This window comes from Pongo abelii, chromosome 14, assembly GCF_028885655.2.
Source record: "Pongo abelii isolate AG06213 chromosome 14, NHGRI_mPonAbe1-v2.0_pri, whole genome shotgun sequence".
Lineage (NCBI taxonomy): Eukaryota > Metazoa > Chordata > Mammalia > Primates > Hominidae > Pongo > Pongo abelii.
The window spans coordinates 21,808,135-21,833,314 of NC_071999.2; the positions used below are offsets into that span (position 1 = coordinate 21,808,135).

General features: G+C 46.6%; 1 long non-coding RNA gene across 1 annotated transcript; it reads left to right on the forward strand.

Moving 5' to 3' along the window:
- Window positions 1-2,782: 2,782 nt before the first annotated feature.
- On the forward strand, window positions 2,783-6,063 carry LOC129049630 (uncharacterized). The gene is made up of 2 exons (XR_008512856.2): window positions 2,783-5,663; window positions 5,760-6,063. It is a non-coding gene; the product is annotated as an uncharacterized LOC129049630 (long non-coding RNA).
- The last annotated feature ends 19,117 nt before the right edge of the window (window positions 6,064-25,180 follow it).

Below are 25,180 nucleotides of genomic sequence, written 5' to 3' on the forward strand. Positions count from 1 at the left end.
AAGTGCCGTAGAGAAACCTGGGACTCAGAGAGGCCAGGCAAGACAGGCCGGCGGGTTGCAGGCCAGTCTACAGCTGAAAGTGAGAGCCCTACTGCTTGGCACACAGGATACTTGAGGCCAGGCTTGCAGAAGATCTGACGATTCCTCTCTGGGGGGTTAAACCAGCCCAGGACAAATGACAGTGATACCCACAGCTGCTGACATCACGATTCTGCACAATGACCTTACAGTGAATGCCAGCTGTCAGAAAACCCTCCTCAGGTCCACAGAGCTCCCTTTCAGGGGTTTGCACTCTAAGTAAGCATGGACTAGACATTTGAAGAAAGCTTTCAACATGAAAAAGAATCAAAACAAGAAGGAAATGGGGAAAAAAGTGCTACGATGTAGGAAGCAAAGGAAAACTTTAATTCAATTTAAAAAAAAAACAGATAAACATATCCAGGAAGTAAGAATCAGAGCTATGTAAAAGGAATATTAAGAAAGACTTGGGAAAATTCAAAATATGATAGCAGAAATAAAATATTCAGTCAAAAGATTGGATAACAAATAAGTGGAGCAAAAAGATAAAGAAGGGCAAAGTATGAAAGAGAAAAGATTTTTTAAAAATCCTGTAGATTTAACCCAGAAGGTCCACCGTCAAACAACTACAAGTTCCAGAGAGAGAGAGAGAATGGAGAAAGTGCAGGGGAAGAAAATGGCAAGGAGATAATATAGGAAAAGTTTCTAGAATGGGAAAACGAGATTATCCACGATGAAAGGGCACAGCATGCCCAGGGTAATTAATTTAAAAAGTCTCAGACCAAGACACGTCATCATGAAATTTCAAAAAATGGGATGTGAAGCAAAGTTCTAAAAGGTTCCACAGAGGGAGAAAAAAATCCAAAAAGCAGATTACATACAAAATATCTGGAATCAGAAAATGATTTGACTTTTTAACAGCAGTGCTGGAAGTTTTAAAACAGTGCTGTAAAGCCTTTAAAATTCTGAAGAAAAATCATTTCCAACCTGGAATTCTATGTCTAGCCAAGCTATCAGGTGGAGGAAGGGCATTTTCAGATAAGCAAGTTCTTAGAAAGTTTACTTCTTAGATGTCGTTGTCAAGAAGTGGCTCTGTTCCGCCGAAATGAGATTATGAATGAGGAGAGGGGATCCAGGAAACAGGAGCTGCAGCCCAGATGAGAGGCGCTGAAGGATGGTGACAAGCTTTCAGGCAACTGTGTGACATATCATCGTGCCCCAGTTATCACTTTATTGCCTCTTGGCTCTAAATCCACCCTTCTGCCATTCTTTGTGCTACTGGAGCTGGACCCTGTAAGCATTTCCCCTTTGCCGGCCGTTGCAATGGCAAGCCTTGTCAGTAAAGGGCACGGGAAGACCTTGCAAGAGGGAAGGGTTTTTTTGGGGCTCAGGCCTTGTTTTTCTTGTTTTCGTGGAGAGGCTGCCAGCAAAACCCCCGGGGGCAGTTTTCCTGTGAGTTTCATTGGCAGATCAGTGGTGACCTCTGCCCATCGGCCCAGCCTCAGCACCTCATTGACTCTACCACCACCCCACAGGCCACAACCTCAGCCTTGGTGCTGCCTTGGTGCCCTCCCTCCATCCTAGCGGCAGCAGCTGCCCTCTACACCTGCTGTTCCTGCACTCTCTAGTGTTCACTTTATGCCTCTCAGAAATTCATTCCCTACTTACTAGTTAATAATTCTTTATGTTAAATTTTCCCTGTTAGTATTACTGGTGTGGATTCTGTCTCCAGACAATCCCGACTGATATACATAGTACTATCAACCCTGAAACATTATTCTATCAAGATGTATGCTGTGGTGGCCTTGGGATGATGGAAAGGGGACATAGGTATGGATGGATATGTGAGGGGATGGACATGTGAGGGGGACGGACATGTGAGGGGGACGGACATGTGAGGGGGACGGGCATGTGAGGGGGACGGGCATGTGAGGGGGACGGGCATGTGAGGGGGACGGACATGTGAGGGGGACGGACATGTGAGGGGGACGGACATGTGAGGGGGACGGACATGTGAGGGGACGGACATGTGAGGGGGACGGACATGTGAGGGGGACGGACATGTGAGGGGGACGGGCATGTGAGGGGACGGACATGTGAGGGGGATGGACATGTGAGGGGGATGGACATGTGAGGGGGATGGACATGTGAGGGGGATGGACATGTGAGGGGGATGGACATGTGAGGGGATGGACATGTGAGGGGGATGGACATGTGAGGGGATGGACATGTGAGGGGATGGACATGTGAGGGGGATGGACATGTGAGGGGGATGGACATGTGAGGGGGATGGACATGTGAGGGGATGGACATGTGAGGGGATGGACATGTGAGGGGGATGGACATGTGAGGGGGATGGACATGTGAGGGGGATGGACATGTGAGGGGGATGGACATGTGAGGGGATGGACATGTGAGGGGATGGACGTGTGAGGGGGATGGACGTGTGAGGGGGATGGACGTGTGAGGGGGATGGACGTGTGAGGGGGATGGACGTGTGAGGGGGATGGACGTGTGAGGGGATGGACATGTGAGGGGATGGACATGTGAGGGGGATGGACATGTGAGGGGGATGGACATGTGAGGGGGATGGACATGTGAGGGGGATGGACATGTGAGGGGGATGGACATGTGAGGGGGATGGACATGTGAGGGGGATGGACATATGAGGGGATGGATATGTGAGGGGGATGGATATGTGAGGGGATGGATATGTGAGGGGGATGGATATGTGAGGGGGTATGTATGTAGAACAGCCAGCTCTTCTTGGTGAGAAGTCAGTAGATTACATGAAAATTTAAAAACTAAAACAAAAGAATGCACTGAAGTATGTTTAGAAATATGGCTGTAGTGACCAGGAGAAAGAGCTCAGTGATAGGAAAGGTGCTGCCTTTGGAGAGCAACAGGAGAGGAATCTGGAGAGGGCAGGGCACTGCTGGTTTTTATTATATGTCTCTCAATGCTATAGCAGCCCCCGTTCTCCTCGGGTGATATGGTTCAAGACCCCCAGTGGATGTCAGAAACCACAGATAGCACCAAACCCTATATATACTATGTTTTGGTCTGATAATCTAGATGGCTACTAAGTGACTGACAGGTGGGCAGCAAGTACAGTGTGGAGACAGTGGTCAAAGGGATGACTTGCGTCAAAGGGTGAGATGGCTCGGGACGGCACAGGACTTCATCACACCACTAAAAAGGCGGCTGTGCACTCTTACCTTAGATAATTGTTTATCTCCGGAATTTTCCATTTAATATTTTGAGGCTGCAGAAAGCAAAACAGCCAATAGGGGGGATGACTTCTTTACTTTTAAATTGTTTGATGTATTACTTCATCTTTTAATTTAGTTTATTCATGGGAGCTAAAATATGGAAACAGCTCAAATGTCCATCAACAGATGAATGGATGAGCAAAGTGTGGCCTATCCATACAATGGAATATTTTTCAACCTTAAAAAGGAGGGAAATCCTGTCACATGCTATAACATGGATGAACCTTGAAAACAGTATGCTAAGTGAAATGAGCCAGTCACAAAAGGATAAATATTGTATGATTTCACTTATAAGAGGTACTAGGGGCAGGGCATGGTGGCTTACACCTGTAAGCCCAGCACTTTGGGAGGCTGAGGCGGGAGGATCACTTGAGGTCAGGAGTTCCAGACCAGCCTGGCCAACAGGGTGAAACCTCATCTCTACTAAAAATACAAAAATTAGGCAGGCGTGGTGGTGGGCACGTGTAGTCCTAGCAACTCAGAAGGCTAAGGCGGGAGAATTGCTCAAACCCGGGAGGCAGAGGTTGCAGTGAGTTGAGATCCTGCCACTGCACTCCAGCCTGGGTGACAGAGTGAGACTCCATGGCAAAAAAAAGAAAAAAAAAAAGAGGTACTAGGGTAGGTAAATTCATAGAGGCAGAAACCACAGTGGTGGCTGCAGGGGCTGGAGAGCGGAAGATGCGGAATGACTGTTGAATGGGTGTAGAATTTCGGTTTGGGAAGATAAAAAAATCTGCAGATGGATAGTGGTGATGGTTGCACAATAATGTGAATATACTTAATGTCACTGAGCTGTACACTTAAAAATGGTTAAAATGTTGAATTTTATGTTTGTTTTACCACAATAAGAAAAGTTGAATTTAATAAAATCGGTGCATTTGAAATACAGGTCTCTGCTACAAAGAACATTAATTCATGCCTGATACTTGCAGTATTATCATCTGTAAACTAAGCATTAGCTTGAAAAATGTATTTTGGGAATTTCATTCTATTTATTATTTAGTTTAATTTATTCCTCTCTAACTTTGTCTTATGTAGTAAATGGCCACTACCTTGCCTCCATTATTTCAAGCATTATTTATAGCAGAGAAAAATACTTGAGCATCAAAGAGCAGTTTTCAATATGACATTCATTGACTTGCTGAAAGGAGGTGTCAGATTTCATTCAGGGAGGATTTGAGGACCTACTACTTGTCAGCCCTGTGAGGCACAGGGTAAACAGAGACAAATAATATTTCCTTAAAGTATCTCCCACAATATAATAGGAGAGACAGACAGGAAGAAAGAAAGGGCCTGTGATCTCATGGCACCCCAGGTGAGCACACAGTGGGCAGAGGACACAACAGGACGAGGAGAGCTCCTCTCAGCTTGGTAGAGAGGAGCTTGGGGCCAGCACTACAGAGCGTGGGGATGAGGTCTTCAAAGGCGAGTGACAGTTTGTCGTACAGCCACAGGAACCAGGGTGAAGCTGAGCCTGCCCACCATCCTTTGAACACCTGCCCCATATTCCTGCTTCCATATCTGTTGTTACTGCAGATTAGTTGCTCTCCAAATTGCATTTCCATGCTGTGCTGTGTGGTTTGGATTAATAGGGACTGCTTTCTCTGAGGATCTTTCCCATACTGGAGGCTGGAGGAAGCACTCAGTGTCTCGGGACATTTTCAAGGCACTCAGTCTCACTGGGGTAACAGATCTTATCAGCAAAGACTTTTTAGCCAAGAGGACAAAGTGTCCAAATGGGTGCTTGTGGGAATGTACTGGAGGCTGGGCAGTGTTTCATTCTGTTTTGTGCTGCTATAATAGAATACCACAGACTGGCTAGCTTACAAAGAAAATAAATGTATTGCTCACACTCCTGGAGGCTGGGAAATCCAATATCAAGGGGTCGGCATCTGGAGATGGGTCATCCGGCAACGGGAGGCAGAAGGCCACGGGAGCGCCTCCAGAGAGCCAGAGAGCAAGGGGGCTGCACTCCCTTTACACCAAATGCGCTCTGCAATCATGGTATTGATCCTGCACTTGAAGGGAAAAAATTCTATAACAGAAGTAGTATTTGTTGCCTCCTGAGCCCATCTGGATCTACCTGAACTTGCTCCTTTTGGTAAGAAGGCAGTGTTTTGACTTAAGTGGGTGAGGAAGTCTAGCAGCCTCAGGTCCCCACACGGAATGCCTGTGTATACTTGTCAGCATCAGTTACAACTCCTTTAATCCTCAGCGTGTGAAGGAGGGAGAGGATTTTTCTCTTTGGCAGTGTCTGACAGATTCTCCTGTTTGAGGAACGTTGCTGGCTAGTGACTCACCAAGAGAGAAGGGGTTGATTTTATCACTGAAAGCCCAGCTCTGTGGTACATTCTAGAAGCTCTCAACATCTAGGTGAGTTTTACTCAAAGACTTTTCTGGGAAAAAGGAAACCTTCTGAAATGGGAGATTGTTTAAATTCTCATTCTTCTTTCCCCTTCTTTCCCCAAGTCTGATGGTGCGCACCAGAAGCTTCTCCGTCCTGTTGAATCTAATGAGAACATCACGTGGGCAAGCGTTCAGTTAACACCCAAAAAGAGCTGCAGCCACAGACTGGCACTGCATCAGGAAAGGCAGATGGGAACACATTCCAGTGAAATGCAGGAAGTTAGAGACACGAGGCAAAAAAGATGTTAAAGAGTTTTGCGTCAGAGATAGCAGAAACTGCTGAATTACTTTTTGGAGTTTGGATTTCTAAATCACAGCTTTCTGGAAAATTCAGATTCTTATCAGTAAAAGATCCTGCTTTAGGTTATTTAATGTTTGGAGTCTTATTATCATTATTTGCACTTTATCGCACAGGTTGGAGTGCAGTGTTGCAATCTCGGCTCTCAGCAACCTCCGCCCCCGGGTTAAAGTGATTCTTGTGCCTCAGCCTCCCAAGTAGCTGGGATTACAGGCACTCGCCACCACACCTGGCTAATTTTTGTATTTTTAGTACAGACAGCATTTCACCATTTTGGCCAGGCTGGTCTCAAACTCCTGACCTCAAATGATCTGCCCACCTCGGCCTCCTAAAGTGCTGGGATTACAGACGTGAGCCGCTGTGCCTGGCCTGGAGTCATATTATTTTGTAAAAGCAGTAAAGAATATAAAATGGTAACCATAAAGAGGAAACATTTTAATACAGCAAATATATCTGAAATTTGACCCCGTAAGCATATCAGTATTTCCCCCATCTAGTCCTGTATATATCCATATTATTTGTATGTAAACAAAAGCATTTTTATCTTCCGCCTTTCCTCTGGTATATCGGGAGCGTTTTACATACTTCCTCTGAGGAGTTTTCATTATATGAAATATTATATGAAATATTTATACACTTTACTATCATGTCCTTTAAAACATTTTTAAAGCCTAAAGGAAGGGACTGCCATTCTATTTCCCTCCCTTTGTTAAAGTCACCAAGATTAATTTGATATTGGTTGACTGAGATGGTCTTACTCACCCAGGCTGGAGTACAGTGGCTTGATCATACCTCACTGCTGTGGCCTCCGACTCCTGGGCTTAAGCGATCTTCAGGCCTCAATGTCCTGAGTAACTGGGACTACAAGCGTGTGCCACCATGCCCAGCAAATTTTTAAAAATATTTTTTAGAGACAGGGGTCTCACTATGTTGCCCATGCTGGTCTTGAACTCCTGGGCTCAAGTGATCCTCCCTCCTCTGCCTCCCAAAGTGCTGGGAATACAGGTGTGAGCCACTGCACCTGGCCTAATTTAATGTTTATTAAGAACCACCAATGAAATACATGTTGTTGCTAATCTGTGGAATGGGTTAAAGTGTACAAAAAACCAACGCCAAGACAAACAGGCTTTTGTGGATTTTTTTCTCCAGAAACGGGGAAAACAATATCCTTCGTTCATTCATACTTAACAATATCCTTCTGTTCATTCATACTTAACAATATCCTTGGTTCATTCATACTTATTCACTGGATCAAATGTTACTTGGATACCTAAGCGGGTGAGGTGTGCGTCGGGACACTCAGTGCCTGCCCAGGGAGCTCACTGTCCACCAGGAAAGACAGCTCCCACATACAGCATCAGGCGACGTGACGGGAGGGATACAGACTAAGTTCCACAGGGTACAGAGGACAAAGAACCGAGTTCAGCCACGGTGACCTGGGAAAATATTGTGGAGGGACTTTAAATTGGAGTTGGGGAACAGATAGAGAAAGAGAAGGCATTTTATTGTCAGGGATGAAAGAAGTGAAGTCACCAAGGAAGGGAACCACTGGGCATGTGGGAAGAACGGTGAGCAGCCCCCCACAGGCTGGTGCAGAGTAAGGGGTGGCCGGGCAATGGAGCAGGCCTGCTGCTCAAAGCCCTTCACGGAGGGCCTCGCAACTTTGCTTAAACAGGAACTCACAGGTGGCTTTCGATTAGGTGAGTGACTTCAAGAGGGGGCTTTAAAGCATGAGTCTGAGCAGTTGTGTTCAAGATAGGCTGAATGGGGGCCAGCCTGCCCAGATAGTGCAGGGGACAGCCTAGGGAGCCGGTGGCAGAAACTGAAAGGAAGGGCCACAAGGGGAGGTGCTAGGATGGAAGAACAAAGGGATATGGGATGGCAAACAAGGGAGAAGTGCACCGGTTATTCTGGGGTTTTGAGTTTGGGGTGATGAAATATCCCACAAATGGAAGGAGCATGGTCAGGAGCTGGCCCAGGGTGTGGCCCGTCCTCAGTCCTGCTGCTCACCGTGTCTGGGGTCCAGGTGGACCCAGGTGCAATGCAGAGCTCATGGGAAGGAGGGAAGAGGCTGGAGTTGATCACAAAGAGACGCAGACCCAGAGGTGGACAGGATCTCTGAAGGACGATGCCTAAACAGGAAAGAACAAAAGACAGAACTTCTGGGAGTGCCCACACTGAAGGAGAAGCAAAAGAGGAAGAGACAAAGAAGGCACTGCCAGGGCCTGGAGGTCAGTAAATGCACTGCCGTGAGGTCAGGGGCAATGAGGGGGTGTCTGTGTCAGGTGCATTGGGGCCAACCTTGACGCTGAGTTCAAAACACAGACCAGGAGCTCGAGGAAGAAACGGTGCCCCCTTCTGAGAAATTTGCTGGTGAAAGGGAGAAGAGCGGTGAGAACTCGATTTCCCTTTTGAGGCTGTCCTAGAAGCTGGCACTTCAGTTGTCACAGGGCAGTTCATTTGGACCCATATTTCTTCCAAAATAGTCTGTGGAGGGGTCAGTGGCACCCAGCCCTTTGCGCTTCCCCACGGTGCTGTTCTTCCAGGCAGGGTGGGTCCATCAGCTGCCTCTCCTCACCACACAACGCAGATTCCATGCATCTATAGAACTGGAAGACTCCCCCGCGGTTATAGACATTTAACAGGAATTGAGTAAGAAAAAGCTCAGATGTTAACGCCTAAGCCAAAAGAGAAAAGGACAGAACCCTGAGTCCAGCCTCCTCCAGCTGGGGCTGGCCACTGCACTCGCCCTGCTTGCCTCTGGGTGTTAACGGAACCACCTTCCCCTCCACTGCCATCCCTAACATCAGCCAACATCGAGCAACTTAAATCCAAAATGCCACACACCCCAAAGGTAACAGATTGAAAGAATCCCAGAGTTGGAAGGAGACTTAGAGGTAACTTAGATTATATAACAGGGATTGCCAAAACTACTGCCTGCAGGCCATCCCGCCACTGCCCTCTTTGAGTAAAGAAGTACTGGTGGCCGGGTGTGGTGGCTCACACCTGTAATCCCAGCACTTTAGGAGGCCGAGGCGGGCAGATCACCTGAGGTCAGGAGTTCCAGCTTAGCCTGGTTAACATGGTGAAACCCTGTCTCTACTAAAAATACAAAGATTAGCCGGGTGTGGTGGTGAACACCTATAATCCCAGCTGCTCAGGAGACTGAGGCACGAGAATCGCTTGAACCTGGGAGGCAGAGATTTCAGTGAGCCGAGATCACGCCACTGCACTCCAGCCTGGGCCACAGAGCGAGACTCTGTCTCAAAAAAAAAAAAAAAAGTACTAGTACACAGCCACACCCATGGGTCCACTTAATAACTGGCTGCTTTTGTGTGACAGTTGTCGAATTTAGCAGTAGCATCGGAGACTATTTGTCTCACAATATCCAAAATATTTACTATCCAGCCCTTTACAGAAAGGGTTTGCAGAGCCCTGGATCATACGCTGGCTCGCTAGCTAGCTGTGCCTTTACTGTGAACAAACAGGCCTTTTTCTTTCAACCTGGGCAAATTACAGTGTTTTTAAAAAGCACCAAGAATACTTTTTGGAAGTCAGAGTTTTCTGTCAAGTGGCTTTGGCTATACTCCAGATCTTTTTTATTCATTTGGCTGTAGAGCTGGATGGGCACATGGTATAAAAACAATTCTCAGACCTTACTCTTGTTTCTGCTCAATCCCTGTCCTTTTAACCAGCACAATGAAAGTGCCTCAGTCAGCAGGGTCAAGTAGGATAACCAGAGCAAAATGTGAAAACGAGATTAGAACTGTGATTAGAGGCTGGGACGTGTGCTGAATTCCCTCTAATCACGTGATATGAGCTAAGGCCACCATTTATCATAAAACAAACTGTCCAGCTTTGCATGGAATGGATGACAACTGCATTTTAAAACGTGTTCAAGTAAATGAAGCATAGTCATTTTGGAAAACAAGAAAGCAAAGCTTAAAAATAGCTGAAAGGGTTTTCAAGTTTTCACATGTGTATGTTCCTAAGGGATTTTCGTTACTTTTGTTCTGAAGTGAGATGTGAAGTGGTTTCCTTTTTATTAGCATATGAATATCAGGGCCATTTGATTTTGGAGAGATGCACAAATGAAAGTCAATTAACATTTGGGGGGGTGAGTCCACCAACCTATCATGAATTTACCTGAATAAAGTTAGGTGAGAAGTCCTTCTGCGTGGGGAAAGGTGCACCTGTGAGCTGCCGATCGGGGAGGAATCATCACGGGCTTTTTGGAAAGTGGTTTGGCAATATGCGTCAAAACCCTTAACAGAGTTCATATCCTTCACCCAGCCATCCCGCTCCTAGGAGTCCACCCTAAATAAATAACCAGAGATGTGGAGAACAGTTATGTACAACAAGCATTATTTAACATAGCCCCAAAGTGGAAATAACTTAAATGCCCAACAGTGTTCAACAACTGAGTTCTGCTTAAACAAAATGTCATACATATATAAGGTGGAATGTCATGAAGCCTTTAAAACTATGATTTTGAAGAAAACATAATGTGGAGAAATTTTCATAATATATTAAGTTTTAAAAATCAGGATAAATATACAGCATGATCCAAATTTCATATAAGCATACACTTAGAAAATACCTCAAATAAAAGAAATCAAAATGTTAGCAGAGGTGTGTGCAGTCAGATGCAAATCCGTAGAACTCATCTTCATATTTCAGTGTATAATGTGTCTTGACTTGGTGGTTTTTTTTTTTTTTCCTTGACTTGAGATTTCTTGGACTTCTGAATCTATGGATAGGATCTTTTGTCAATTCTTGCAAATTCTCAGCTATAATCTTTTCAGATATTGTCTTTGCTCCCTCTGTCTCCTTTACTTCTAATATGTTGATTAGACACATGTGAGACCTTCTCTCGCCATTCTTCATGTCTCTGAATCTCTTTTTCATACCTGTCATTTCTTTGACTCTCCATGCTGCATTCTGGATAATTTCTTCGTGTGTGTGTGTGTGTGTTTGTGTGTGTGTGTATATATATATATAATTTATTTATTTATTTTTTGAGATGGAGTCTGTCTCTATCACCCAGGCTGTTATGTAGTGGTGCAATCTCGGCTCACTGCAACCTCTGCCTCCTGGGTTCAAGTGATTCTCCTGCCCCAGCCTCCCCAGTAGCTGGGATTACAGGTACCTGCCACCGTGCCCGGCTAATTTTTGTATTTTTAGTAGAGACAGGGTTTCACCAGGTTGGCCAGGTTGGTTCTTGAACTCCTGACCTCAGGTGATCCGTCTGCCTCAGTCTCCCAAAGTGCTGGGATTACAGCCATGAGCCACCACACCCAGCCTCTTTAGCTATATTTTTTAGTTCACCAATTCTTTCTTCAGCTATGTGTTAAATCCATCTATTGAGTTTTAAATTTCAATTATTATTACTATTTTTTAATTTCTAGAACTTCTATTTGGTCATTATTTATTTCTTATTTACCTCACATATTTCTAATCTTGTTTTTTTTGTGCTTTAAATGTTTACATTCTGTGTCTGATAATTCTAAAATCTGAAGTCTTTGTAGGTCTATTTCTACTGACTCTTGTTCCTGTTTATTCTCTCTCATAGGGCCTCATTGCTTTGTGCATGTAATGGGTTTTTATCTGTAAGCTGTGTAAGGGAACATTTTAAAAATGACTTTTTTCTTGCTGCAGAAAGGGACAAAGGCCATTAACTCCTTCAATAGCTGCTCACTGGAAGGTCTTGTGGGGCTTCTTTGAGACACAGGACGAAGATGATTCCTCCTAGGAGGATTGGCAGGTGCTTCTCCCAGGTTGGAGACACCTTAAACCCAGCTGTCACCTTGAAGGGATTTTGTCCAACTAGTTGTGTGAGCTCAGGCTAAAAATATGCATGGGAACTAGCTTATGGTTATAAGTTATCTGGGGCAGGATGACCCCTTTCCACTGAATATGATGGATTAAACAGGCAAAGTTTCTTGCAGTCTTAGAAGGGAGGGATTACTAATTCTTTTTTCTCTAATTTTTAAGCTGAGTACACAGTCTTTTGGGATGTCAGCTTTTGCCTAGTAGACTCTTTGGGTAAACCCTGGACTTTACCCTTGACCACTGTGCCTCACAGGGCCATGAAAACTGAAGCTCAAAATTCATCCTCAACTCCTTTCTTTTTCTCCATGTTGCACAGTGACCATGACAGGATATCCTACAGGCCCCATCTTCCATTTATATCCAGCTTTGGACCCCTTCACACCACCTCAACTGCCACCTCAACTGCCACCTCCATGCTGGGCCACCACCATGCCCAGCCTAGATGGCTGTGCCAGCCTCCTAAGCAGCCTCCATGCTCATTCCCTGCCCTCTCATAGTCTGCCCTCAGCACAGCAGCAAGAGTGGCCCTTTCATAAATCAGATGATACCACTTTTCTGCCCAAATCCCTGGGAGCTTCCTCATTTCACTTAAAGCAAACACAAAGTTTTACAGAGTGACCTGTGAGCAGGGCCCCCCCACCATCTCCCCTCTCCAGCCTTGGTAGCCCCCACTGTCCCTCGCTCACGCATGCACGCTGGGTCACCTCCTGATGTCTCCTGGGCCATGCAGGCCTCACTCTTCACTCACATATACCTCACCTCCTTCAAGGCTTTCCTCCAATGTCGCTTTCACAGTGAGGCCTACTCAGCTGGGGTCTTCTTTTCTTTCCTTTTTTTTTTTTGAGACGGAGTGTCGCTCTGTCGCCCAGGCTGGACAGATCTGCAGTGGTGCAATCTCGGCTCACTGCAACCTCCGCCTTCCGGGTACAAGCAGTTCTCTGCCTCAGCCTCCCGAGTGGCTGGAATTACAAGCACCCACCACCACACCCAGCTAATTTTTGTATTTTTAGTAGAAACAGGGTTTCACCATCTTGGCCAGGCTGGTCTTGAACTCCTGACCTCGTGATCCATCTACTTCAGCCCCCCAAAGTGCTGGGATTACAGGCGTGAGCCACCGTGCCTGGTCTCTCTCTCTTTTTTTTTTTTTTTTTTAAAGAGGCAGGGTCTTGTTTTGTCACTCAGTCTGGAGTGCCATAGTGTCATCATGGCTCACTGCAGCCTTGGACTCCTGGACTCAAGCGATCCTCCTGCCTCGGCGTCCTGAGTAGTTGGGACCACAGATATGTACCACACACCCGGCTAATTTTTTATTTTTTGTATAGACGGGGTCTTGCTATGTTTCCCAGGCTGGTCTGGAACTCCTGGGTTCAAGCCATCCGTCTACCTCAGCCTCCCAAAATGTTGGGATTACAGGTGAGAGCCACTGTGCGAAGCTCGGATTTTATTTTCAATAAAAATATTTATCTTCCACATTTATTTGTTTGCCAAGAATTAGGCAGTTCTACCTGCAACTCTTCTACTCTGCTGATGGGAGTGTAAAACGGTACAACCCTGTCTGGCAAACAGTTTACAGTTTACTTAAAAAGTTACATATGCACTCACCATACAGCTCAATCACTGCACTCTTAGACCTGACAACATGCGTCTCCACAGAGTCCTGTAAAAATGCTCACGCTGGTCCAAACTGCGATGGCCAATGTTATGTGTCAACTCAGCTGGGCCAAGGGATGCCCAGACATTTGTTGGAACCTGATCCTGGGTGTGTGTGAGGGTGTCTCTAGATGAGATGAACATTTGGATCTGAGATCAGGTGCGGGAAGCAGATGGCCTCCCTGACGTGACCCCACCCCGCCAGTCAGCTGAAGGCCTGAAGAGATCGAAGGCTGGCCTGGCCTTCCTGCCAGCAAGAGGAAATTCCTCCAGCCTGACTGCCTTCAAGCAGGGACAATGGTTTTTTCCCTGATTTCAGATTCCAGCTGAAATATCAGGTCTTCCTGGGTCTGAAGCCTACCGGCCTTCGGACTAGAATGACAACATTGGCTCTCCTGGGTCTCCAGCCTCCATAATCACATGAGCCAGTTCCTTAGAATAAATCTCCGTCTATCCACCTACCCAGCTGCATCCTATTGATCCTGTTCTCTGGAGAGTCCTGAGTAATGTACTACCCGAAATGTCGTGAGCAGGTGAATGTGCACACAATGGGACTCCCAGCAATGAAAACGGACACAGGACTGCAGCCTGCAGCGGCAGAGATAAATCTTGGAAACATGAGTTGAGTGAAAAAGGCAGCCACAGAGGAGTCCATACAGTATAGTCCCACTTACATGAGGTTCCAAAAAGGTGATAGTGCTCAAAAGCAGGTCAGTGATTGCCTGGGCCTGACAGTGAAGGAAAATTGACATGGAGCACAGGGAAATTTTAGGGGTGACAGAAATGTTCTTGATCTGATTGTGGTAATGACTACATACACATTTGGCGTACAAATATGGGAAAAGTAAAAAAAAAAAAAAAAAAAAAAGAGAGAGAGAGAGAGAGAGAAGAAAAGAAAAAGGAAAAAAAACCCAAGCACAGTGGCTCACACCAAGTAATCCCAAAACTTGGGAGGCGAAGGTGGGAGGATCACTTAAAACTAGGAATTCAGGACACACACCTGTAGTCCCAACTACTTGAGAGGTCCAGGCAGGAGGATTGTTTTTGCCCAGGAGGTCAAGGCTGCAGTGATCGTGCCGCTGCAATCCAGCCTGGGTGACAGAGAGAGACCTTGTCTCTTAAAAAACAAAAACAAAAACAAAAACAAAAACAAAAAAAACTGGCCGGGTATGGTGGCTCACTCCTGTAATCCCAGCACTTTGGGAGGCCAAGGTGGGTGGATCGCTTGAGCTCAGGAGTTTGAGACAAGCTTGGGCAACATGGCAAACCTCATCTCTACCAAAAATACGAAAAATTAGCCGGGCATGGTGGCGCGCACCTGTGGTCTCAGCTACTCGGGAGGCTGAGGTGGGGGGATCTGTTGAGCCTGGGAGGTTGCAGTGAGCCATGGTAGCACCACTGCACTCCAGCCTGGATGACAGAGTGAGACCCTGGCTCATAAATAAATAAATAAATAAATAAATAAATAATAATTTTAAAAAAAACACAGAATTCTCCAGCCCTGGCAAAGGACTAAACTTTTCTTTGATGCTCCAATCTCTGTCAGATGAAGTTTCAGCCAGAATCCAATGATTCATTCATTCGTTCTTTCATGCATTTGATCACCATTAAGTGCCTACTGCATGGTAAGCCGTGGTCCAGGCAGATTCAGTCCCAGCCTACCTGGAGCACAGATGGGCATGGAGGTCTTCGCTAGGTCCCCTTTCCACCTGTAGGCAGTAAAGCCAACATTCCCCGTCCTCCCAATCCCCACCATTTATGGAAATGAGATCCTGCCATGTGAAGTGGCTGACTCTGAAAATAAGGTGGCAAGTCAGAAGAGGCACTGGTGTTAGAACTTGGGACATTCTTGGTTTTTGTTGTTGTTGTTGTTGTTGTTTGTTTGTTTTTTGAGATGGAGTTTCGCTCTTGTTGCCCAGGCTGGAGTGCGATGGCGCGATCTCCGCTTACCACAAGAATTTGGGAAATTCTTGGCTCTTGGTCTTCTACCGGTGGACATCATATTTACTCATGTGCAATTACTTGGATGTCTGAGTTGAGCTTGGTTTGCATATTTAACAAAAACTCCGGAGGCCACCATCCAGGTTTGTACAAGTGCACACCAAGAAAAGCAGCTGAAGCCTCCAAGTAGTGTTCTGGTAGGGAATGCTCTGTCTCAAGACAGGGGGTGCTTAGAAACAAACTTCAATTTCACGAGGTCTTTAATACAAACGAATAAGGAAGAACTGTTTTCAACCTTAGCTGGATTTGCCAATTGGATACATTCCAAAATCTTAGTATTCTTATTAGCTGTTTTGTGTCTTACCCAAACCAGCCTCATTTCCGTCTAATAAAGGCAGTCATAAAAGATATAGTCTTGGCGGCCAGCGTTCGATAGTGATCTTACTTTTGCAGTCGTGGAATAGTTTCTGAACTATGCTTTCAGCAACATTAAAATCACTTCCCAGATTTAAGAACTCATTACCAGATAAATGGTTGATCCACAGAATCAATAATTTAAATTGTGTCAAATAGGCTGTACTTAAAATTCATTTGAAATATAAATTTGTTTTCTTGTTGAGGATTTTATGTTGCAGCCTTATGGATGACAGAGGCAGTGCCCTGCTGAAGTGCAGGACCCGCACCTAACGATGGTGCACTTTCCTGAAGAGCTCTGAGGGACCCTGTGGCTCAGACAGACCCTATGGGTGTTCAGAGAACCAACTCTGAAGCCAGATGGCCTCTCTGGGGCCCTGGCTCTATGACCTTGGGCAAGTGACTTAACTTCTCTGTGCCACTGTTTCTATCTGTAAAGTGGAAATAACAATGGAAGTTACCTCATAGGCCTATTGTAAGGACTCAACACCGCAAGCTCCCATGTAAGTGTTTGTGCTGTTATGAATATTTTTACATTTGGTTAGATTTGCAGCTTCTTTTGTTAAATGACAATGATAGTATTTATTTTGTATGGTAGCTGTGAGGATTAAATGAGATGATTCATGTAAAGTGCCTGATATATTTCAGTAAATAAAAGTTATTTATTTTGGAAGTTTATAGCTAAGTATATAGTTATAAAAATAATTAACTTTGGGCCAGGCACAGTGGCTCATGCCTGTAATCCCGGGACTTTGGGAGGCCGAGACAGGCAGATCACCTGAGGTTGGGAATTTGAGACCAGCCTGACCAACATGGAGAAACCAGCTGGGTGTGGTGGCGCATGCCTGTAATCCCAGTTACTTGGGAGGCTGAGGCAGGAGAATCACTTGAACCAGGGAGGTGGAGGTTGTGGTGAGCTGAGATCACGCCATTGTACTCCAGCCTGGGCAACAAGAGCAAAACTCCATCTCAAAAAAAAAAAAAAAAAAAAAATTAACTTTGGATGATCCTTTTAAACCTGAAACTTTTTTTTTTTTTTTTGAGATGGAGTCTCACTCTGTCATCCAGGCTGGAGTGCAGTGGCTCATCTCAGCTCACTGCAGCCTCTGCCTCCCAGGTTCAAGCAATTCTCCTGCCTCAGCCTCCCGAGTAGCTGGGATTACAGACACCTGCCACTACACCTGACTAATTTTTGTATTTTTAGTACAGACAGGGTTTCGCCGTGTTGGCCAGGCTGGTCTCAAACTCCTGACCTCAAGTGATCTGTCTGCCTTGGCCTCCCAAAGTGCTGGGATTACAGGTGTGAGCCACCGTGTCTGGCTAAACCTGATACTATATCTTGTCTGTGCATTTTTGATTTGTATCATTTGTATTTTTTATAATTTGTATTTGTATTTTATATAATTTGTATCACCATTTTGCATGTTTTCTGAGTACCAATCTCACCACACCATCATGAAGTATGAAACTCTAGTTCACAGCTGAAGGAAGGGAAACACAGAACTTTTCAATGTCACGTCCGAGGCCACATACTGAGTAAGCAGAGAGCCAGGATGGAAGGGGCCCTTAAATATGAGGTGGCTCTGCCCCCACCTTCGCAGGTGTTGGGGCATTTGGTTCCTGTGACACCCCAGCAGGTGTGGTTATTATCCCTGTGCATTTTATGAGGAAAAAACAAAACCTGGAGACGTTAGATCACGTCCAAGAGCTCGAATTCAAATGTGGGGCTTTCAGGTGCGAAGCCCATGTTCCTGGACTCTACCGCACTGCATCTCAACTCTGATGATGAGAGCAGAAGAGTTGACAGAAAGCTAGGAACAGGAGAAGGGAAGGAAGAGGGAGAGACAGAGGCAGGGAGAGAGGACACAGGAACAGCAAGGCCTCTACCTGCACAGCCCCTGGGCCCACCCTGGAGAAAACACTGTTCTTGGAAGACCTGAGCAGCTGGTGAAGGGGGACAATGGGATGCACATCTGTATTCTAAATCAGCCTAGAAAGCAGATCAGAGCATGAGAAAGGGTCCAACATCTGTATTACTAATGATAGTGCTTCCTACACCTGCCGCCCAGAGATCCAGAACAGAGAGGAGGGCCAAACAGCAGCGGAGCAAAGTGAAGCAGGGAGCCAGCTTTCTGGGAAGAGCCGGTGTAGTTTGGGGGCTGTAGAAATTAAGGCAGCCTCCCTTACACTTTTCTGGGCCTTTGCTTTGGTCCTTTGGATGCTGGGGTAGGCAGAATAATGTCCCCCCAAAAATGTCTATGACCTAACCCCCAGAACCTGTGGCTATGTTAGGTTACTTGGCAAACTGGGGATTAAGTTGCATATGGAATTAAGTTCTCCGACCAGCTGACTTTAAGATGGGAAGATTATCTGTGTGGGCCCAACGTGATCACAAGTGTTCTTAAAAGTGGACGAAGGAGGCAGGAATGCAGGTCGCATGATGCCACATGAGAAAGACTCAACCAGCCCTCACTGGGAAGGAAATGAGCATCGCCTAGAGCCTCGGGAGGGAGCCAGCCCCACTGACTCTGCCATTAGCCCAGCAATACTCATTTTGGACATCTAACCTCTAGAACTGTAGGAGAAATGGCCCGTGTTGTTTGACGCCACTGCATTGGCAGTGACTTGTTACAACAGCACAGACAACTCACAGGGATGGCAAAGGGAGGACAGTTTTTAGGATCTCTGCCTTTCATCTTGCCTTACTCCCTGTCAGGAGCATCGCCAAGCAACCACTGGATTCCACTCACTGCTTTCCACCTCTGCCAACCGTGTGTTCTCAGAGTCCAAGCAGCTCTAGACTGAGTCCTGGTGCGGAGGCTCCTCTGCCACGCAGCAGACCCAGAGGAGCTCTGCTCTGCCCAGACCCAATGCCAGCTCAGAGCAACCTACAGAGGCGGCAGTGGCACCGGTTAGGGGCGTGGGGGAGAGCCTGGTTTTGTGAGGCCTGAAGCTCTTGAAGGGAAAAAATGCACAAGTACAAATATCAAGTTAGGTATGAATGTAAATATTGATTGAGAAATGAATGCAGAGACTTCCCTCTGGTCCTCCATCTACAGAAAGGGGAATGCACTGGGCCTGAGTGGGGGGTACTCAAGTTGGGCCAAGGGCTGTGAGGTACCTCGCTCTTGCAAATTTTCCAGAAACACCCGACCAACCCCTTGGAAGGCCTTGGAAGGCCATGGAAGGAGCCCAGGCAAGTGAGAGACCTGATGCACATGCCTCACAGGTTCAAATTCAACCCTTCTGTGGGAGGTGGAGGGAGTGGGTGGGAGGGAGACAGTGGTCCCATGCAGACTGCCCATGACAGCAGATAGAGAAGAAAACAGGACCAGGCACTGTGGCTCATGCCTGTAATCCCAGCCCTTTGGGAGGCTGAGGTGAGCAGATCACGTGAGGTCAGGAGTTCAAGACCAGCCTGGCCAACATGGCAAAACCACATCTCTACCAAAAATACAAAAAACAAAATTAGCTGGGCGTGGTGGCAGGTGCCTGTATTCCCAGCTACTCAGGAGGCTGGGGTAGGAGAATCATTTGCCTGGGAGGCGGAGGTTGTAGTGGGCTGAGATGGCACCACTGCACTCCAGCCTGGGCAACAGAGCAAGACTCCGTCTCAAAAAAAAAAAGAAAAGAAAACAGAGAGGAAAATTATCTCATATATATATGTATATGAATATATACATATACACACATACATATATACATATATACATATATATATTCAGGAATATATATATATAGTCAGGAAAACAGGCTTCCTAAAGAAAGCAAATTGTAAGCAGGAGAATTGCAGTGTTAGAAGTTAACGGATATGCAAAGCATCTTTTCTCCAATGGGCCCACAGCACTGTAGCTGACTTGCTTAACAGGCAGCATTCACGGTCTGTTAATCACCTACTTCTTCTGAAAACAGAAAAATCATTACTGGATGGTGCTGGGGTTACAGTCCTATTTAGGTTATTGTGACAATATCCCTACACTAGCATTGCATCCTTGTCTCACAAGACACTCCCTCTGGGGCTACACCTGGCCTTATTTTTTTATTTGTTATTTTTTTTTTGAGACAGAATCTTGCTCTATTGCCCAGGCTGGAGTGCAGTGGTGTGATCTCGGCTCACTGCAGCCTCTGCCTCCTGGGTTCCAGCGATTCTCCTGCCTCAGCCTCCTGGGTAGCTGAGATTACAGGCGCATGCCACCATACCTGGCTAATTTTTGTGTTTTTAGTAGAGATGGGGTTTTGCCATGTTGGCCAGGCTGGTCTTGAACTCTTGATCTCAGGTGATCCGCCTGCCTTGGCCTCCCAAAGTGCTGGGATTACAGGCATGAACCACCGTGCCTGGCCTCATTTTTAATTATAAATATGTATACTATTAATAGCATCTGCCCCTTTTTATCAGGTATGGTTATAAAAAATAGTGCATTATAGAGACCATAGAAAGTAAAATAAAGGACTAAGAACTGTCACTCATGTCTGTAATCCCAGCACTTTGGGAGGCCAAGGCAGGAGGATAACTTGAGGTCAGGAGGTCAAGAGCAGCCTGGGCAACATAGCCAGATCCCACCTCTACGAAAAAAAAAAAATAGTCCCAGCTACTCTGGAGGCTGAGGTGGGAGGATGGCTTGAACCCAGGAGGTCAAGGCTGTAGTGAACTATGATGGGGCCCCTGCACTCCAGCCTGGATGACAGAGAGAAATCTTGTCTCTTAAAAAGAAAAGAAGGTAAAATAAATAAGATTCATCTGTAATTCCAGAAATAATCATTGTCACTTCACTCTAGTCTTTCTTTAGGATCTATAACTGTGTTGTCCCTACCTGTCTGGCTTTTCACATCAACCCTGTGAAATCTGTGTTGCTTGGGGACCTAGCAGCAAGGACAACACTCCGCCTTTGAATAACTGAAGCAGAGCTCAATGAAGAGATTACTCACTGGTCATCTAGAGACCACAGGGACAGTGCAGGGACTGTAAGGGGAGACAGAGCGGGCACCTCCTTTTGCTCCCTGCCAGGGCTCCTGGGGTGGGTAGGGCCGCCAAAGTTCAGGCGGATAGTGGAGCCCCTGGTGGTGTCAGAGGACTGACCTGTATTTTGGTAACTAAGTCAACAAGGCCCGAGAAAGTCCTCTGAGGCTGGATTTGGCCCATGAGTCTTCAGTTTGAGACTTTTGTGGGGTACTTTTTCTTCTTCCTTTTTAGAGACAGGATCTCGCTCTGTTACGCAGGCTGAAGTGCAGTGGCATGATCATAGCTCACTGCAGCCTCAACCTCCTGGGCTGTAGTGATCCTCCCTCCTCAGCCTCCCCAAGTAGCTGGAACTACACATGTACACAATGACAACTGGTTTGTTTTTTGAGTAAACTTTTTATTGACATGTAATCCATACACACAAATCTAATAAAGCCATTAAAAACTCCCATTTTTCTATTTTTTAAATGTGACCTGAAAAATTTCTTAGAGTTGAAGTTAATTTTAAACATGAAAATAACTTTTATAAAAATTATGAAAACAACATACACTCACTTTAGAAAAATCAGAAAATAGAGATGAGTATAAAGAAGATAGTTGAAATCAAAGTAACCTTTAAGTTAGTGATGTCCAAAGGGTTTAGACTGTAAAGGACCAGATAAAGAAGGTAGGGGTTTGAAGCCCCATAGAGTAACTCTACATTTGGTTTAAGGAATCAGGAAAGTTCTTAAGTTAAAGTTTCCTGCATTAGTTAATTTCAGGCATTAGTTAAAATTCCAGGATGAAGTGTTTGGGGGGACTTTTGAATAATTTTGATGTTTGTAACCATCGGTGGATATAATCTGTTTTGCGTAAAGCTTAACTAAGGCTTTAATTAAATGAGTTTTTGAGAAACTCTTTTGAGGACTGTTGTTTTTAGCTTCATAAAAAGAAATTATTAAATACACTGTATTTAATTTTAATAAATATGGGGTATGCTCACATCTGTAATCTCAGCACTTTGGGAGGCTGAAGTGGAGGATTGCTTAAGCCCAGGAGTTCAAGACCAGCCTGGGCAACATAGTGAGACCTTGTCTCTACAAAAAATTATAAAATAAAATAAAATAAAATAAAATAATAAAATAAACTGCCAAGCACAGTGGTGCTTGCTTGTAGTCCCAGTTAGTAGGGAGGCTGATGTGGGGGAGGCTGAGATGGGAGAATGGTTTGAGCCTGGGAGGCTGAGGCTGCAGTGAGCTGTAACTGCTTCACTCCCTCCAGCCTGGGTAACAGAGCAAGACCTTCTCAAAAAAATAAATACACTACAGTAAAAATTTCTCCAATAGACTTATGTTATTGGCAAATATGGTAAAAAAAAAAAAAAAAAGACACTGTTTCTAACATCAGGAGAAGCAGCATTTAAAATATGATAGTCTTGCAGATAAATGAATAAATGATATAATTCTTTGTTATGACTATTACTAGCTGTGGTGGTTTTAAAATATGCCCACATATTCTTCTTCTTCTTCTTTTTTTTTTTTTTTTTTTTTTTTTTTTTTTTTAGACAGAGTTGCACTCTGTCACCCAGGCTGGAGTGCAGTGGCACCATCTCGCCTCACTGCAACCTCCGCTTCCCGAGTTCAAGCGATTCTCCTGCCTCAGCCTCCTGAGTAGCTGGGATTACAGGCGCCCGCCATCACGCCCGGCTACTTTTTGTATTTTTATTAGAGACGGGGTTTCACCTTGTTGGCGAGGCTGGTCTCGAACTCCTGACCTCAAGCGATCCACCCGCCTCGGCCTCCCAAAGTGCTGGGATTACAGGCATGAGCCACCGCGCCTGGCTACATTTTCTTTTGAACTACCAGTGAAAATAGCTCTATTGAATCGGGGGTAAGGAGTTATCAATTTTCCTACAACTTCTATGTCCTGCTTTATTGACCAGCCGAGCATCAGTGACATAAATGGGGGGCCTTTCCGTTCCAAAGCAGATATTCTGGGCTATCTGACCTAACTCAGAGGAGGCAGCCTCACCATCCCACACCTGTCATCCTAGCGCTCAGGCCAGGCCCCTGGTGGGGAGCCTCCAAGGGATGACAGCGTGGCCCGTCCGAGGCCACAGGGAGGTGGGCGAGCTGTCACCTTCGATGGGACAGCCCGGGCTGCGTCCTGAGCACCCGGCCTGCCCAGGTGGCCTGGATCCTCGGCGGGGTCCCCATCCCTCTGCTCCGAGTGCGCCGAGGGCCGCGTGGAGCCCGGAGCGCCAGGGAGGGAGCCTGGAGGGCCGCCTCTCTTTTCAAGCTGCGCTTCCAGGGACTTCGCGTTTGTGCCTGGCGGGCTGCGGTTGGAAGAAAAGTGCCAACACGGCAGCTCCAGGGTCAGGCCCCTTCTTCCAGGAGGCGTTTCTCAGCCAAACCAACGCGGCACTTCTTTTCCCTTTTGGCACAGAAGTGAGGAAGAGCAGCTGAGCTGGTCTCGGTCTCCCAGCTCCTGCAGTCTGAGGACCCCGGGATGCGCCAGCCAGGGCAGACCCGCGCGGGGGGTGCCCTCCCCCACCCCCTCCCCCGCGGGATGCCCCTTCCCTTCCCTCCCCTCCCCACCCCTTCCCCGCGGGGTGCCCCTCCTCCTGGTGTCGCCTCCTTTCAGGTGTCTGCCCCTCCCCCGTGTGTCTCCTCCCACGTCCGCCCCACCCCCACGTGTGTCGCCCCCGCCCCGTGTCCTCCCCCGCCCCTGTGGAAGGGAGGCTGGGGCTCCCGGGACCAGCAGGGAAGCAGCTGGCAGAGAACGTTGAGTGTTTTCTCTGCCAGGGTCTACACCACTCTTTTTGGGGCCCTCACCCCGACCTACACCGCTTCCATTCTTGGGTGCAAAGGGCCTTCCTTAACAGTCGGCGGCAGCTCTGGGGCCGGCGCATTTTTTCTGTGGGGACACCCGGCACAAGAAGGGTGGAGGAATGGGGCTGCGCGTCACTCCCACGGCTTCTTAGAGAGCCGTTCGCAAGGAGGACCGAGTGTCACGTGAGTGAGCTGGAGGAGGTCACGTTACCTTCCTCCTATGAGAGGCTCAAACACAGCTCAGGATTTTACCAGTATGGAGAGAAGAAACCTTCAGGCGGGGCGCGGTGGCGCTCCTGTGGCCCCAGCTACTCTGGAGGCCGAAACAGGAGGATTGCTTGTTCCCAGGTCGAGGCTGCAGTGAAACCGATTGTTTCACTGCACTCCAGCCTGGGCAAGAGAGCGAGACCCTGCCCCGCCCCCCAAACACACACACACACACACACACACACACACACACACACACACACACACACGGAAAGAAAAAGAAAAAGAAACTTTCGGGAACCGGACAGCTTTTCTGTGCACTGGAAGGCACTCACCCCCTGGCCTGGTAGACTCCTACCCATGCATCTGATGTCAGCTCAGACGTCTTCCTCCAGCTGCCTGTAGGACGCCCAGACCAGAAAGGGCGCCTCTAGATGCCCTCCTAGTTCTCAGGCCTTTTTCTTCATAGCACGTGTCACCGTTTGTGAGAACAAGTGATTTCTGTGATTGAGAACTGTCTCCCCCTCTCGTCTGTGAGCCCTGTCAGTTCAGGGTGTCTGATTCTGCTCCCATGCTCAGTACCCAGAGGCTGATACATAGTATGCACTCGATAAAAAAAGGTTTTTGAGTGAATGAATCAATGTATCTGATCCCAGCTCTGCCTTTTACTAGCTCTGTGACACACTCAGATACTTACTTAACGTCTCTGAGTTTTACCTTCCACATATGCACAGTGGTGGTAAGTGTTAAATAAGATTTATGGGAGGCCATTGAATTGGGCTGAGCTCCTGCACTAGGCCCCAGTAGGCCAGACCAAAATGGAATCACTTGTGCTAAATGCCACATAATCAAACTGAAACTTAAACAAAACAGGAAAATCCCCCAACAGGGCCAGTTTTCCTGAAAAAATAGGAGACTACCAGCAACCAGTCAAAAGGGGACCAGTCCACTTGAGCCTGCATAATAGAGAGGTTTCCTCCGCTTAAACTCATACAAGGAAATGTGGAGGGGTCCAGGTTGTTGGAGTTTTGAGCAAAGAATTGAACAAAACGCACAAACAAAGCAAGGAAAGAAGGAAGTAACAAAAGGAGAGATTTATCGAAAATGAAAGTACGCTCCACAGGGGGGGAGCAGCTGGAGCATAGGGGCTCTTGTTACAGAATTTTCTGGGGTTCAAATACCCTCTAGAGGTTTCCCATTGGTTACCTGGTGTACACTCTATGTAAACGAAGTAGTGACCTGCAACCAGAGGCTGAGATGAAGTTACAAAGGTTACATCCGATGCAAGCCTCTGATTGCAAAGTAAAGTTACAAAGTTACACTTCTATGCAAAGGAAGACTTGGCCCACAATCAAGCTGTGGGCCAAGCTTG